Here is a 17,225-nt window from a genome sequence, read left to right on the forward strand (position 1 = left end):
CTGTTTAACCAGTTTGAGCTGCTGGGGAAACTGTTAGCTGCAACCATGTAGCTAATTGTAGTTTTCCTAGAGAGCTGCTGCTTTAAACAACTCTTAACATTAGAGACATAAGAACCTCACATCAACATCATAAATGGAAACGTGCCAAATTGAGACATTACCACAGCTTTAAGAGGACTATCTGTTAAACAGCATTTTTTTTATCAACACACGCACACACTTGCTTTCTGTATTTAATAAACTGCAGTACTTTTGTTAAGTAATGCTCTTTTTTCATTTTATTAATTTAAACTTACTGTTCTTTATATGCCTTGGGAGACCTCCTGTCCTGTACTTACCACCCTAGTTATTGCTTATTTGATGTCTTTGTGGTGGGTTCTTGCTACAACACGGTAATGCCTGTCTCTTGTACAGTTTGTGTATCCACTTGTTCATTGTACTTCTCTTCATGTTAAATCTCTCTGTTTGTTTTATGTGTTATCCATATGCTACTCAAATGGATGGCAAAAATAGTCACAGGCCTCCAGTAATGTATTTTGAGGAATGTGACACTCTGTTAAGAAGGTATCAGACTGTTGGATGGTATTCATAAATTCAACCTTATTCTTCTTCTGGCTTTTCCCGCTTAGGGGTCGCCACAGCAGATCACCTGTCCACTCATGATTGGCAGAAGAGTTTTAAAGTGTCGAGTTGCCAACCCGGCACCCAACCTTCCACAGAAGTCCCACTCATGCACACACTCACGCCTAGGGTCAATTTATAGTGCCCAATCCACCTACAGCATGTATTTAGGATGTGGGAGGAAACCAGAGCACCTGGAGGAAACCCACGCGACCACAGGGAGGACATGCAGACTCCACACAGAAGGCACCGAGCCGAGGATCAAACTGAAGAACCTCTTGCTGTGAGGTGACAATGCTAACCACTGCACCACCATGGCCGCCCATAAATGTACCCTTATTGCACATTAAAAAGGAGGTAAGTTCTGAAGGTAGTTACTGACAAGATGTAAATGGCCACATGGCCCAGATGCACTGTACATTCTATCATTCAGTGAGTAGAGAAGACATTTAAAAACATTTCAGTGGTGGCTGCTAATTATGTTTGATAAATATAGCTTGCACTGACTATTTAAGGATAAAATATTACTTACTGGTTTTCATGTGTGGTAGCAGTCTTTTCTATTTGAAAAATAAGATAATTGTGGTTGTTAATAAAACATTCTGCAAGATACATACACATCCATTTTCTTAAACTGTTTCCTAGAGTTTCTATTTGAACAGAAAGTTGTTTGTTTAAGTAGGGTCATAAGTGCTTCATTAGTGTCATACATACAATTTAAAAATTGAGGCAATCCTTGTTATTATGGTAATAAGGCTTAGAGGAACCAGGAACTTGATTAGTTGTTATCCAGTTAGAAGATAACGCATCAGAATTAGTAACATATAGCACAGTAAGCCGTTTCCATAAAGCTGTAGACAGATAAGCTTTTTGTATGCTAATACAGTGGCCTTTGTGAGAGATACAACTCCAGATAATCAGTTGTTGGTGTACTGAAATTTATTTACCTTTAATAGAAAATATGTATTTTTATTCTGCATCAACTTTTTTGCCTTTAACTAGCACCTGCAAAATGTAATAATCTGCACGCAGAGGGAAATGTTGACCAGGTTTTAATGTATTCCAAGCTAAGCACTGCAGATAAAATGTGAGAATTTGACTTTATATGCTTACTAGTGCTATACCATTAAAAACAGCCAGCATAAAGGGACTGCTTAGCTGCTTCAGTCATTCCCAGGTGATCCTCAGCTGTTTTTATTAACACTTTTGTCTAATATGTCTCTGTATCTATAGCATGAAAGCCCGCTGTTCACATTGCCTTAGACTCTATCATTTTTTGCTACTGGGTGTCATTTCATTCAAGTTAGGAATTTTAGCATTTTATTTAGATGCATAGCAAATTAACCCTTTGTGTACTTGACAGACTGGCACACAGTAAAGGTAGTACTCTCAATAAATCGTGACATTCTAGTGGTACCAACTTCACTTGAAAACATACCTCTCAGCCTCTTAGTACAAGAAATCTGGACAAAGCCTGACAAAATGGGGGGGGGGGGGCAAAGGCCCAAAAATAGGGACAGATTTTAAATATTGCTCTTATAAAAAGTTGCTGGAGTAACAGAACAGGGCTTGTGTTAACATACATTTTCTGAAGGATTTGAAGGCTGAAACTCAAATGTATGTCATTATTTAATGACTTCAGTCATCAGATCATACCAGTGATTTGCCAGAAAACCACAAATTTTATGAGAAGCAGATCAAAAATATGAGGCAAAAATCTGGACGTTCTGCGAAAATCCGTACAGTTGCGAGGTATGCTTGAAAACATACTAACAGCAAAAACTATCAAACTAAGAGAAAATAACTGATCCTGCAGCAAGCCAGATTCCAGCAGTAAAAAATGTAATAAACTGAGCACTTTTGTCCCCTAAAACACTGGGACTTCACCAATGTTGAAAACACATCCTCTTCCAAACTATTTTATTTCTTACTTAACCAATCACAAGCCAGGAGGTTTCCTTAAAAACAAAACCACCAAAAAACATATACATCTTCAAGAAAGGAAAAATGATATCCTCAGTTCACAAATATAAATAAATAATACCATGATTACATATAATTCAAACAGTGAAGGATATTAACACTTAAAAGTGAAAATCATTTGACCTAAAATTCAATAATTATGGGGCCACATCTAACAAAATCAAATGGCTATGTTTTTTTGTTTTAACATACTAGAAATTGAAACACTGTCATTAATGTTAGGCTCATGACAAGCATTTAAACACAGTTTGTCAGTGCAGTTCTCTCTGGTGTAATACATCGCCCGTGTTTCTCCCTGTCTCACGCCTTACAACTCTATCAGTCACAAAAAGAGTAAATCGATTGAAATTCTTATATATTGCAGAGTGTCTAAACAAAGAATGTGTTTTTTACAATCTTAATGCCATTTACAGCTCATAAATTCTGTTTTTAAGCCATGCATTGGTCTTACCTACATAGAAGGCCGAACATGAAACATGTAGCCACATAAACAACCCATAGAGTCAAATTATTTTACTTTTTTAAGTTTTGATTGCATTTATTATGACTGGTTAAGTAAGAAATTAAATAGTTTGGAAGACAGTGTGTTTTTAACTCTAAGTCCCACCGTTTTAGGGATGAAAACACTTTGTTTGTTAAAATTTTTACTGTTGGAATCTGACTTGCCACAGCTTGAATTCTTTTCTTAGTTTGAGTCTAGGGATACCAGGTTTGTCAGAGTCTATCAGAGCAATGCTAATTAAATGAGTGGGCACTTGGTTTAAGTGAAGTGCAATTGTGACTTCCCTCCTCTTGGCCAGTGATCAAGGAGTTTCAGTCATCACCACGGACACCACTTGGAATAGAAATAGATGCACACAGTATTTCCAGATGCAGATCTCTGCACCAAGCACAATTTCCCTTAAGAGCATAGACACTCACATCTTGAGGCTGGGTTTCCCTCTCTCTATTCTGGTCACAAATAAGACTCCCTGCTGACACAGCTGTAGAGTTGAGTCCACTTCTGAGTGATTCAAGCCAAGTCCTCCACTACCCTCTCTCTGAAACCAGTGCTGTGTCCCTGCTCCAAGTAGCTGACACACACTCTGAGATTTGAATTTCACACACACACACACACACACACATATATATATATATATATATATATATATATATATATATATATATATATATATATACCTGGGAAAGGCTGGCAGAGATTTACCAGGCATGCCACTTTTGCTCAGACTATATATATGGTAGATACTACCACAGAACACTCCAAAGCCAGCTACTCTAAGACCCTTACAAAGGTACCCAATTATACTGTGTAAAATTAATACTAATACAAATGGTAGTGTTTGATCAATCCAGTAAGGCTTTCAGGAGATGCCACAGTGTCACCAAATAAATATAAGTACTCTCAAAGGTTAAATTATTTTCTTAAAGACTAGCCACAATGACAAGTTTAAATATATTTAATTATAAATAATAAAATAATATGAAAATACCAAATATCTACCTATAATAAACACCAGAGTTTCAATCACAAGAAATATTAAAACTATATTAAAATGGCACAGATGGAAATTTCACACAGATACAGAAAAACAATGCTTAACTGATCTTACTATATTTTCCTGACTGATCTAAAGAATTACTATTCCCTAGTTCACTTACTAGAACAAGGAAAGATGAAGTGGGTGAGTAGTCTTCCTTCTTTGTCAGGTTTCAAAAAACAGACTGCTCTGAGACTTCTGTCTCATCTAGTATTAAAACACTATTTCAGTGCTGGATTACAGAATGACATCACATACATCTCATCATCTGATTCTGGTTCCCACACTACCTCCTTTAGTAGAAAATGAACGAGACTCTAGCACATATGTGTTACCATAACCACACATAGAGGTTTGCTAAGATGTGTTATAGCATCTGGAAGCTATAAAAACATTTCAAAACTTCCACCCTTCCAGGGTAGCAATTAGTTAATCCCTAAGGACAATACCATAGGATTCCTAGTCCTGGTTTTCACAGATAATTTGTCTTTGACTGCAATCAGAACTGTAAGATACAGTTTTTATGGCCCAAACCAGGTAATTTAATTTTGGATGATTTTTCAAAGTTATCTGGACTGAAATTAACCTCTTCCCTTCTAGCATCCTCTGTTTCAGATTATGTTCATTTCACCAGTTACAATACAATCTGACATACAGGAGTATTTCTTTTCTGTCCAGCAGGACCCACTGTTGATACATATTTAACACAAGCAGCTTTACAAATACATTTTCAACACAAGCACCTGTACAAATCAGTTTGATATACAAATGACATATAATTCTTTACAAAACTCCAGCTAGCTATGCTGGCATATGTTACAAATCCACTGCCCTACTTTTCCTGGCATAGCTAGCAATACCTCACATCATCACAGCGATATTGCCACTTGTATCAAAAACAAACTGTGTTACAGTGAAATAATACAGTTTGTGGATTTCTTCATAGATGTTCAGTCATGGATTAAACATATACAAGTGTGAGGGATGTCGGTCAACCCCCCCCCCAAAACAAATGAGGGGGCTGTCACCCCTCCTTGCAAAAACTGTCTGTCCTCTTAGTTTGTCATAGACATTTTAAGTTATAATTGTATAGTAACTTGTTTTGCACTGTACTATATTTGTCAGTGTTTGCATGAGTTTGACTTGTACTGACTTTTTATTGCTTTTTCCCATGTTGTGTGAGTTTCAGTGGGCAGGGCTGCATTTAATGACATGAAGCTGTCATTTGTATACTAAAACTCAGTTTCACCGGGCAGCTCCACTAGCAAAGAAGCTCCTAACTTTTGTCCTAATGACCCAGGTTTAAGCAGCTGCCTGGGCACTGACGAAGCTGACGCAGTGTAGTGAGATGAGTAGCAATCGCTGATTTGTCTCCCTAAGTGGGAGAGACCACAGATTGGACCATGTCAACCACACTTGCATTGGCAGTATGCCACATATCTGGAATTAGTATGTGTGGAAGTATTTATGCACTTCCCAAAGACAGGCAGTGTATGGAATTCACAGCTTTGGAAAGGGGAGGGAATTAAGAGAATACGGTTTTGTGTTATCACCGGCATTTATATGGAACATGATTTGGTCATGTATGAATCACTGAAAACACTTTCAACAATCCTAGGAGATGCACTTTTCCCCATTGTTGTGTAACCTCAGAATTGGTATATATTAGTTGGAGAGGTGTGGGGGTCAGGGCTTGTCCTCTCGGCAAAAAAACATTTTGTGAAAATTGCCAAAAGTGTTTTTTTGGCAATTTATTTTCAACCAAATGACATTAAGTGTATATGCCTTTCATCAAGTAACATAAATCCATTAAGAACATACATAGAAAAGTCCCTCCTCCCAAAACTTAAAACAGCATTAATCTTGGTGCCCAACTCTTGTGGTCTTCAGCATTTTGTCTTTCAATGTTATGATTTTGGGATTATAATTTTCAAAATTGTGAGCAGACTGTGATGGCTGACTGTGAGTGTGTGTGTGTGTGTCTGTGTGTGTGTGTGTGTGTATATATTAGAACATCAACTAACCAGAATTTTGATGTTCATACATTGATGCTGTGCTATTTTGCTAATATGGGCTTAAAGTGTTAAAAAATGAAAAGGTAATAACACCATGTTATTTCAGTGGGCAAGTCCCTTGGATTCCCAGTGCCCCTCCTTTTTATATGTACTGTCTCTGAGATCACACTACAGCTGAGAAGGGGAAAAAACTCAATCTCCGCTGTACCACAATCTCACACACATTCATTTTCACTATCTGATGCTTTCACTTTTATTTCTTTTAGTCGCAGGCAATAGATGAAGGCACGACACAGCAGTCCTGCTTCCTCAGGTAATACTTAACTGCTCCACATTTGGTGGAACACTCTGAATTTGTGCCCTACATCTGAGTTTGTTCCACTCTTTCACTTTGGCAGAGGACAGCTCTGAGGTTTTCTTTTCCACTGGCTCGATTGTAAATCTAGTGAGAGAGAAAGTGACTTCCTGAAGTTGCATCATTCAAAAGGGACAAGTAGTGGACAAGCAGTCAAGCACACACACACACACACACACACACACAAGACAGTGCAATGCTGACCTATAGTGAGGATCTGTTAATAACTTAGGTGTGTGAGTGTGTGTGTGTGCATGTGTAGTACATTTGGAGTGCATGTGTGTGTAGTACATTTGGAGAATATGTTTGAGTGAGCTTCATATCGAAATGTCAGCACTTGAAATGCCGAGTGCCTATGGGCTAAAAAAAAGTTGAAATCTCAGGAGAAGAGTGAATCTCGAAAACAGTTCTTCTCCTTTAAACTTCTTTTTGCAAGGGGAAATTCCCATGGTTCCTAATGTGCGAGGAGGTTAAGCCTCCCACACCCCAGAACGCTGAGATTGTCATACCTCAGAGAAAAGGAAATATTCTAGGAAATGGCCATCTTAGACCTAGTATATGTAAGTCCATTTTTTTTCTGCCATTCAGTCTCTGCTTCAGTACTCACTCTAGCAGGTCCTGACATTTCAAACAGTTACTGTGTGTGTGTGTGTGTGTGTGTGTGTGTGTGTGTGTGTGTGTGTGTGTGTGTGTGTGTGTGTGTGTGTGCGTGTGTGTGTGTATATATATATATATATATATATATATATATATATATATATATATATATATACATATATATACACACACACATTAGCAATTGAGCAGAGGGCATAGCTCTGACTCTCAAATGTCTCTGATTTTAGCAGAATGTCCCTCATATTTTCTCTCTATCTTTATCCAGCAAATCATTGAGGATTACAGTTAGCCAGTCAGCAATGACAATCATTAGAATGTTATCGTTGTTCAGAAAATGCTTGTTGATGCACCGCCTGTTCTTTTAACCTTAATTTGAATTGGAGCAATGTTTAGAAGGTGTTCCTTTTTTGTGACTTTATCCCTCTTATTATTTTTGCTTTGTCTGAAATTCTACAGCAAAGAAGTTGAGAGGTATTTTGGTCTGCTCCTCTTAAAATGTATAGCTGTCACTGTCAGTTGAATTGTGGATGGCAGGTTCAGGCACCTAGGCAGTGGTACATTTCCCTGTGGTACATTTGACTGGGGACACATGGCTGAAGTGACATTCAGCTGCAGAGAAATATGGCTGTTTGCAAATTCCCTGTGGGCAAAGAGAAGTTTACACTGCCATATTCACAGCTTTAATAACCCGTTGCCTAGGTGCCTGAACCCGTGGATGGCACTCATTAAATAATGTTACTCTCATAAGTTTCAGACTTCATATCCTTCAGAAAATATTTGCTAATGCAAATCTTGTATTCTAGCAACTTTTACAAGTAAGTAAGATCAGTATTTAAAATCTGTCACTGAACTTGTGTCTTTTTGATTCTTGACCTAAGAAGGCTGGAGGAATTGCAGTGGCTGTTCTGTGTGGAAGTACATTTCTAGGTCATTATGTATGTATTTATGCATTAATATAACAAATTAAAAGTTATAAAAATGGTGGTTGTCTTATATGATCAAAGAGTAATAGTAAGATTAACTATTTTTTTTTAAATTGTCTATTAATCTCAGCTGAAGTTTTAATCATTCAGTAGCCTTTATACGTCCATATTGCAAAATGTTTACTTTTGGTTTTCACAGGGTGACTGGTATTAGTGGATTTAACTAACATATTACTGGGTCAATAAATAAAACTACAATCCATGGAGAATAAATGAACGGTGTTTGGTATATTCAGTACTTACAGATACCGAGCATCAGTGATAAGTACCGAACAGGAAATATACACCTTCAAGATCACTTGAGTATATCTTAATGTACTGGGTCAGACAGTGCTTGCTCATGAGATATCATTTATGCATAAATGTTTTTGATGAATAAGCAATGAAGGTGAGATAGTAAGCTGCATGACTGCATATGAACCAGTTAACCGGAATGTTAAGTAAAAATATTACTTACTTGTGTAAAAGTATTAAGGCAGCGTAGTCTAGTTTTTAATATAGTTTTCTTCTTTACCTTCATCATTAACTTCAGATAGTTACATTAAGGCTATATATATATATATATATATATATATATATATATATATATATATATAAAACTGACCTTTACTTGTAGCATTTAGTAATAGTTAAATTAGAAATTGTTTGTACATAGTATTATTATGATAATACAGATAAGCATTGTAATTTTAAGGTAATGTATAAAATCTAATAGAAAGGAATGCCTGATATGATGTAGAGCCAATGAACAATTTAAATAACTCAGTCTGTTGTGTAACATAGTATAATATCATTGACTGATGTACTAAAAAGTAATCTGCATGTTAAAATGAAGTAACTAGATTTCTAGTTATGCCTATGGCAGTTGAGTTAATACTTAAGTTATATGGAAACAAAAACGACCGGGTAGTTAAGACTCAGGAACTCTTTATTATTAAAACCACAGTTAAGCACTTTTGTCTGTAAAAGACATCTTCAGAACCATGAATGAATCAAAGAAACAGATTCTCACTAATGCGACTCATTAAAAAGTTTCAAACAATGACACACTCCCACAAAAACAATCACAAGTAAGTATAGTGAAAAAGTCCACCAAAATAGCCAAAACACTGTGGATCACATAACATGTTGAACACACTAAACAAATGCAGACACTGCAAGCAAGATATAATGATGTAAAAATATAAATTATAGTATAGCAGCATGCAATTTCAATTCAGTTGAGATGGAAATAGCTTCACTGAGGTCTGGATAATTTGCAGCATCCAAACGAACCATCTTTCAGTGTAAAAGCTGATTCTGCCAGTCCCCTGAATATACATCAGAATCAATCTGGTCAAGCACCATAAATTTAAATTTACTAAACCCAACACATACATAGGTTCATAGGTTCATAGGTTCATACTAGGCTATCTGCCCAAGGGCATTTATAAGCCTAGCCCATAGTTATGTGGCTTTCGCCACCCCTTTAGTTTGAATAAAAACTATGCCTATCATTTTGCTGTGCCTCTGTCAAGCAGTGACACTGAAGTAATCCCTGGGGTATATCTGCAATCTCCCATCCATTGGTCAAGATTCCTCTTGAACAAGGCCAGAGAGGTGCTCTGCCTCACATGTACCGGGATTTTGTTCCACAGCATAGGGAGTCTCTGGGTGATGAATCTGTCCCTCCAGCACGTTCTATTTATAACCGTGTCAAGGTTTAAGTCTCCGCCCTTGTGGTTCTGAGGGATCTAGATTTTTGAGGTGAAGCATATTCATCAAATCTGGGTTTGACATGGCCTTATATGTCAGGCACAGGTCACCTCTGAGCAAGCGGTATGAGACTGAATAGAGCTGGAGTTCTTTCAGTCGGGCAGCATAAGACATATTTTGAGACCCTTTATCCTTTTGGTGAGGAACTTTTGGGGCCTTTCAAGCTGCAGCAGGTGTCTGGTCAGATACATTCGAACGGGGCATTGTACTCAATCATAGGTCTAATGAGTGATGAGTACAGGGGACGATGACCTCCCTTGATCTAGATGTGAATCCCTTCATGATCAGGTGGGCGATATAGAAGGTTTTCCTAACTACTTTAGCAACATGAGTGTCAAGCGAAAGGCTACTGTCAACCTGGGTCCCCAGATCCCTGATGACTTTTTCTGTGCTCAGTGGATTGCCACCTATATGGTAGCTAGGGGTAACCTTGTTTTTCCCGAAGGGTATGACTATGCATTTTTGGCGTTTAACTTCAGGCCATGGCTCTGGCACCAGTTATCCATTTCTGTGAGGCCCTTCTGGAGGATATCTGTGTCAGATGTGTTTTCGACTATGGCCCAGTTTGCAGTCATCTGCAAACTTTGTCAGCCATAACCCTCCTGTGTTTGCTTGTACTTCAGAAAAGTAGATGCCGAACAAGAGTGGACCCAGGACTGAGCCCTGTGGGACACCACTTGTGACAGGCTTTGAGTCTGACATGGCTCCAGCAACTCTGACCCTGTGGGTTCTGTCACTTAGCCAGTTTGCAACCCATCTTGTGATGTATGGGTTTACATTCAAGCTGATGAGTTTTTCGATGATACCTGAGTGGGGTATTGTGTGAAGGCCTTTGCCAGGTCGAGGTAGGCTGTATGGACTGCCTTTCCCTCATCAATGGCCTTGGTGACTGTCTCGAAAAAGTCAACCAAGTTTAAGAGGCAGGATCTGCCTTTGACAAAGCCAAACTGGGTTGGATCCAAAGTCTGCAAGTTCCCTATGTCTTTATTTATGAGTTCCATTATGATCCTCTCCATGGCTTTGCAGATAAGGCTTGTCAAGCTAATGGGGCGGTAATTTCCAGGGTCTGTGGAGGCACCGCCCTTATGAAGTGGGACCACAGTCGCCACGCGCCACTCCTTGGGTACGTATCCTGAGGTGAGGCTAAGATTAAACAGCTGTCCTAACTGTGGGTTTAATTCCTCATTGAGTTCGTGAAGCACACAGCCGGGGACACCATCCGGTCCCATGGATGCTGTGTTTTGTGCCTTAGTGAGGGCAGTTCGGACCTGGGCGTTGGAGATGTTTGGGGGCTACAATCCTCTGGAATAGATATCTCTCCTTTTGGGGAAGGGGAGAAGTTTGCACTGAACCTGTCAGCCAGTATGTTGGCAATGTGTGTAGGTTCAGTAATTTTCACATCATTTTGAACTAATTCTGAGCATATCTGGGAGTTTCCTCCTAGGTTTCTAACATAGATAAAGAAGGCCTTATGATTCTCTTTAGAGTCCTTGGCGATTTTTCTCTCAAAATTTGCCTTGGATGATTTTATGAGAGCTCTTAGTTTTTTACTTATAATGATCAAAGTTGTCTTACCTTTCAAGGATTTTGCTCTATCTTGTAGTAGCTTCCTCCTTTTGTTGTAGAGCTTGTTTATGGCTGGGGTCCACCAGACTGGACGCTTGCCTTTGGTACAGAGAGTCTTAGTTTTGTTTGGGATTGCCTGATCCATGCAGTCCTCTAGGTGCTGGTAGAAGGCATTTGTAAGTGATTCAGCGGTTTGAGTAATGTTTACCACTTGCTCAGGGGCCTTAAAGGAGACCACACTAGTTTTTAGAAGTGTGAAATCGGCTTTTGAGAAGTTTTTCACTGTGGTCTTTTTTGTTTCAGGTGGGGGCGGGATGAGGACCTCCAGCGAGATTAGTTTATGATCTGATCTCACCAGTGAGGGGTATACTTCCGGTGTTGAACATTTTGATCCCATGTTCGTGATGATGAGATCAAGTATGTTTTCTCCTCTTGTGGGGATGGTGACTAGTTGTTCCATGGCATTTGAGTTTATGAACTCCAGGAATCTTTGGGTTAGAGTGTTCGGGCTTGAGTAGTGTTCCCAGTCTATATTAGGGTAGTTGAAGTCACCTAGTATGATGGTGTTTGGAGATACATTTATCCCTCCAATGTTTTCAGGAAGGCCATGTGAGGTTCCTGAGTTTGAGAGGGTGGCCTGTAACATGCTACAAATTGCAGAGCAGTCTTGCCTATGGTTAATTGCACCTGGATGGTCTCCGATGCATCGTGCGTTGCCACCAACCTTGAGGTGTGGGTGTCCTTTATGAATATGGACACCCTCCTTTCTTGGTGTTGTCCGGATTTTGGGGCCCGAACGCATGATATGAGGTGAAACCTGTTAGTGCTGGGGTGCTCTCAGGAGCCTTGAACCAGGTTTCTGTCACAGCACAGACATCAATGTTCTCCATATTGAGAAGGGCCTCGAGTGCGTGCATCTTGAGATTGAGACTTCTGGCATTGAGCAGCATTACCCTTAGTTTTTTCCTTTTTGGTGTTCTAGGGTGGTAGGTTTAGAATTTGAGCCTTGCCTAAAAGAGGCACTATGGGGTGGCAAGAGCCTTTGCCAATATCCGGAAGCCCAGGGGTGACAGGTGCAAGCCGTCCCTTGTGAAGCAGCGTGGCTTGTCCAGCATGTCATCCCAGGCAGACAGACATTGGATCCCCTTTGAATGACACCAGAATTTAAGCCAATTATTAAAGCTGATCATCTTATCACTGTATTGTGGCATCATTCTAGGTGAAGGTAGGATACTGCTCAAGGTCAGGGTCATACCTGCCTAGGCTACATAATCAGAGAGCTCCTCAATGTCCCTTTTCATGTAGTCCAAGGAGGTACGTCTCAGGTCGTTGACACCAGCATGGACAATGACTGAGTCGCACTTGTACCTGCTGTTGAGAGACCTGAGTGCTTGCGTTATGTGGTGGATTCTAGCACCGACAGGCAGCTTACTGTGACCTTCTCTTTACTCAGTCTGGTGAGCGGACGTCAGTGTGTCTGACTATGGAATCACCAATGACAAGTGTGTCTGGCATTTTGTTTGGCCTTAAGGGCTGTGACTGTTTGACACTCTGACTGTGTGGTCTATGTGTTGCATGTGTTGGGTCGTGAGGTGGTAGTTGTTTGGGTGTCTGCTTTGGTGGCCTCTGCTGTTTTGGTAAATTTTTGATCAGAGCCTCCGAGTATGTCTTTGTGTGAGTATGTGTATGATTTGAAGTTGTGATGGTACAATGTGTGACTGGGTATGTATTGTGTGTGGTTACCTTCTCCTCCTGTCTGGTCTTGCCAGTCCTATGTTGAGAGAGCTCAGCCTCCAGTTTGGCCGTATAGTTGCATCTCTCGCATGTATTTGTGTTTTGTGGGAGAAGGAGAGGATTGTCTGTGTACATGAGGCAATTGTAACATTGCCTCAATATTCCCAGGTTCACCAGTTGAGCTGGAGAGGACACTAGCAACTGATCCCTCGACATACTAGAAGTAGTAGATAAAGAGACTTTCAAAGGACTCCGGGGGAAGTGGGTTTTAGGCTGGTGGGGTACTATCTATAATAAGAGTGCTTTATCAAGGTGGAAATACTGTAGGAGTAAGTGCTAGGCTTTACAGATAGAGAATAGTCTACTTGGGAATCAAGTAGAGATGAACTTTTCAGTTATAGGATATGCTGGTTAGATCAGCAGTACAGCTCGAGGAAGGTAGTTCTAAGGGAAAATTGGAAGAGTGGAATTTAGATGGCCCAAATAGTTTAACCTTGTTTAACCGCCGCTGCTCTTGTGTGCAACAGTGGTAACTCCGCGCTAAATCGCGCTTACGCGCGTTTAGCGTGTTTTATAGCAGGGGGCTGAAGGGAGCTAGGAATTGGCCCAAAACGACCAATGGACTACTAGTTGCTGGCTGAAACTTCACCAAATCGGACAAAAAGGCCGCTCAGTGCTTCCCACTCCCACTGGTAAGCAAAGAAACTTCCCTCTTTCCTAATAAGGCAATGGATCAGTAACAGGAACTAAAAACAAAGCCCAGGGATCAGCAACTCTGAAACTGGACTACTCTAGTTCAGTAAGGCGGGAAAACAAGAGATTTTTTTGTTTTATTACAGAGACAAGGAAAAAACAGACAGTAAATGCTATAAATGCTGTAAATCGGCTAGCGCACTTTAGTGTGTAGCCTACAGAAACAATTTGCAACAATTAGTAACTTAAAGTGCAATAAACAGTGTAAAATGCAGAAATCACTTAAAGTAGCAGTAAAACAGGCGGAATGCAGTCACTAGCTTAATAACAGTGGGAAAGCCACAAAAAATACTTATATCTGGTAGAAAGTCACTCTTTTAGCTCTCTGCTGCTTGGATCACTCTGCAGGCCACCACGAGGATCTTTGCTGAGTTGGTACAAGCTGGAAAACGCGTGTTTAGCGTGTTTTATAGCAGGGGGCTGAAAGGAGCTAGGAATTGGCCCAAAACATCTAGCAAGTGCACTCTTGCTATCCATTCTAGTAATGCTGTATTGGCGCTGGCCACAATTAGATGTCATGAAAAAATTATTATGAGATGTTTTGACTGGTTTCTGTAAGATGCTCTTAATGTTGGGTTTATTCTTGAAGGTAAATGTAGGGGAACCTTCAAACATCCTTTAAATCATCATAGCAGTGAAGAATAGACCAGTTTTTACATATAATTTTCTGTATGTCATTTACTTCTAGTGAATAATGCAAAACCATATTGGAGTAATCACAGAAATTGTGGTTTAAATCAGAACTCGAGTATATTTTTGGCACCTTAACTGTCTCACTTTAACTGTCCAGAGTTCTGCACTGTCTTTATTTTTGCTTGACTGAATTATTTATATATTTGCTGGCATAATTTAGTTTTCTGATCTTACTGAAACTTTTTTTTCTCCCACCCCCCTCACCCTATTGCTGTTGTGTTTTTAAGTTAGCAAAACAGCTTTTGTGTTATCTGATTGTCTCAAGGCTTGGCTTCTGTCTTGCTGGTATATAAATATTACCATTTTGTAAATTCCGGCATATCATTGCTAGAATCTCCTTGTGTTCTGACTGACAGTGCTTCTCAAACAATCTGGAAATATGGAGCAGATAAGTATATTTTTTGGCACTTTAACTGTTTCACTCTAACTGTTCAGAGTGCTGCACTCTCTTTATTTTGTTTGACTGAATTATTTATATATTTGCTGGCAGAATTTAGTTTTCTGATCTTGCTGAAACTTTTTATCCCCCCCCACCCTATTTTTGTTATGTTCTTAAAGTTGATGGCTTTTGCAGTTGCCCGCCCCTACTGTAAATTTTATCTGGGACACTCCTCCCAGTCCAACTGTTTAGCTCATTCTACCTAATACAGAGATCATTTGGGAAGGCCAGACCCCTTAGTCCCTTAACCTTGAATTATCTGTTCCTGCTCTCTCCCTTTTTACTTTATATAAAAATTGCACTTTAATCACCTGCTTATATTTTCTAATTTGTGTTTCTTCGTACTACTCTTGTTACGTTATCTTGCTTTGCTTTTACCTGCTACTTGCTGCCTGTTCTCTAAAGTGTTCAACTGCATCTTTTCTGTTGTATTTATTACTGCTTGTTTATAGCCTGTCTAAATTGTTAAGTGTTATTCTACGCTCAGTTTTGGTTTAAGCACTTGGGCTTTAGGCCCACCCCTTAGCTCTCCCTGGCCTTTCTCCCTCAGACTCTGACAAATATGGATGGACAATTTCCTATAGTTTCTCCTGCCAGACAGTGTAGCAACTGCCACATGTACACGGACAACCATCTAGTATTACCACCTAGAAACACAATTTGTGAGAGATGCAATTACATTAGGAACCTAGAGTCCTAGCTGTCTCCCCCTCAAGCCAGTATATTTGGCACAGAAGAGGTTGTCAATACAATCAAATCAAACACCACCCACACCTACACAACACATACCTACATATGCTGAAGTCCTTTACATAAACATAACCAAACAAAGGAGACCTCCGAGGCAAAAACACACGCGATTTCCACAGCCCTCCAATGACATACCATGTATAGTCCACACACCTGTGCCTCACAGCCACTAAGGCTTCACCATAAACCCAACATATCAGTCATAGGAGACTCCATTGTGAGACACACAGATGTGCCTCTCACCAGGCTGGATAAGCAGAAAGTCACAGTTAGTTGTTTGTCAGGTGCCAGAATCCACCATGTCACATACATACTTGAGTCTCTCAACAACAGGTACTGTTATGATTCTGTCATAATCCATTCTGGAATTCATAAACTCCAATGCCCTGGATCAACTTATCCACACCCTCACCAGGGGCAACAATATCCTAGACCTAGTCATTACCAACATGAGTGAAAGGTGTTCCACACATGAAGTTAACTCCTCGTTGGTCCGATCCAACCATAAGCTAATCACGCTTGATATCCACATCCCGCCCCCACCCCCCATTAAGGAAACCACAGTAAAAAACTTCTCCAAAGCCAACTTCATGCTTCTTAAGACAGAAGTAGTGAACTTCATGACACCCATGCAGATGGACAATACAGTTACAACTGCTGAATCCTACACAAATGCACTCTATAAGCACTTACATGAGTGCATGGATCGTGCTATCCCAAACAGAACCAAGATGCTATCCTCCAAAAAAAGGGAGCCAATCTAGTGGTCCCCTGCCATAACCAAACTGTACAACAGAAGGAAGAAACTGTTGCAAAAGAGAGTAAAATCCCATGAGTGGAGGTTCTCCCTGGTCAGCCTCAGTAAGAAGCTGGGATCCCTTATAAGATCTTCCAAAGCTAGCTACGAAAACAAAATCACCACTAATTCCAAGGACAACCACAAAGCATTCTATAGCTATGTCAAGAATCTCGATGGCAACACCCAGATCTGCTCTGAGTTACAGCACAAAGGCACGAAAATTACAGAACCGACTGATATTGCCAATATCCTGGCAAATAGGTTCAGTGATAACTTTACCCCCCTCTCACCGCCTAATGGGCCCATATCTATAAAGGAAGAATGCAAAGTCCCTGTAATCACAACTACGCAGGTAAAAGCTGCACTCTCTAAATCCAAAAATACAGCATCCATGGGACCGGACAACATCCCAGGCTGCATTTTACATGAACTTCAGAACGAACTGGCTCCCCACTTAAGCACCATGTTCAATAATAGCCTTGCATCAGGCTTTGTGCCCACTGAATGGCGCACATCAACAGTTATCCCACTCCACAAAGGGGGAGCCACCACTGATCCCGGGAACTAACGACCTATTAGCCTGACGAGCCTGGTCTGCAAGGCCATGAAACGTATCATCATGG

At 40.1% G+C, this 17,225-nt stretch overlaps 1 protein-coding gene across 1 annotated transcript in view; it reads left to right on the top strand.

Moving 5' to 3' along the window:
* The window catches only part of NR1I2 (nuclear receptor subfamily 1 group I member 2), a 1,633,990-nt gene that overhangs the window by 851,800 nt on the left and 764,965 nt on the right, over positions 1-17,225 (top strand). The window lies entirely within an intron of this gene.

Source organism: Protopterus annectens, chromosome 5.part0, assembly GCF_019279795.1.
Source record: "Protopterus annectens isolate FY-2018-M chromosome 5.part0, PAN1.0, whole genome shotgun sequence".
In the NCBI taxonomy this organism is placed as follows: Eukaryota; Metazoa; Chordata; order Ceratodontiformes; family Protopteridae; genus Protopterus; species Protopterus annectens.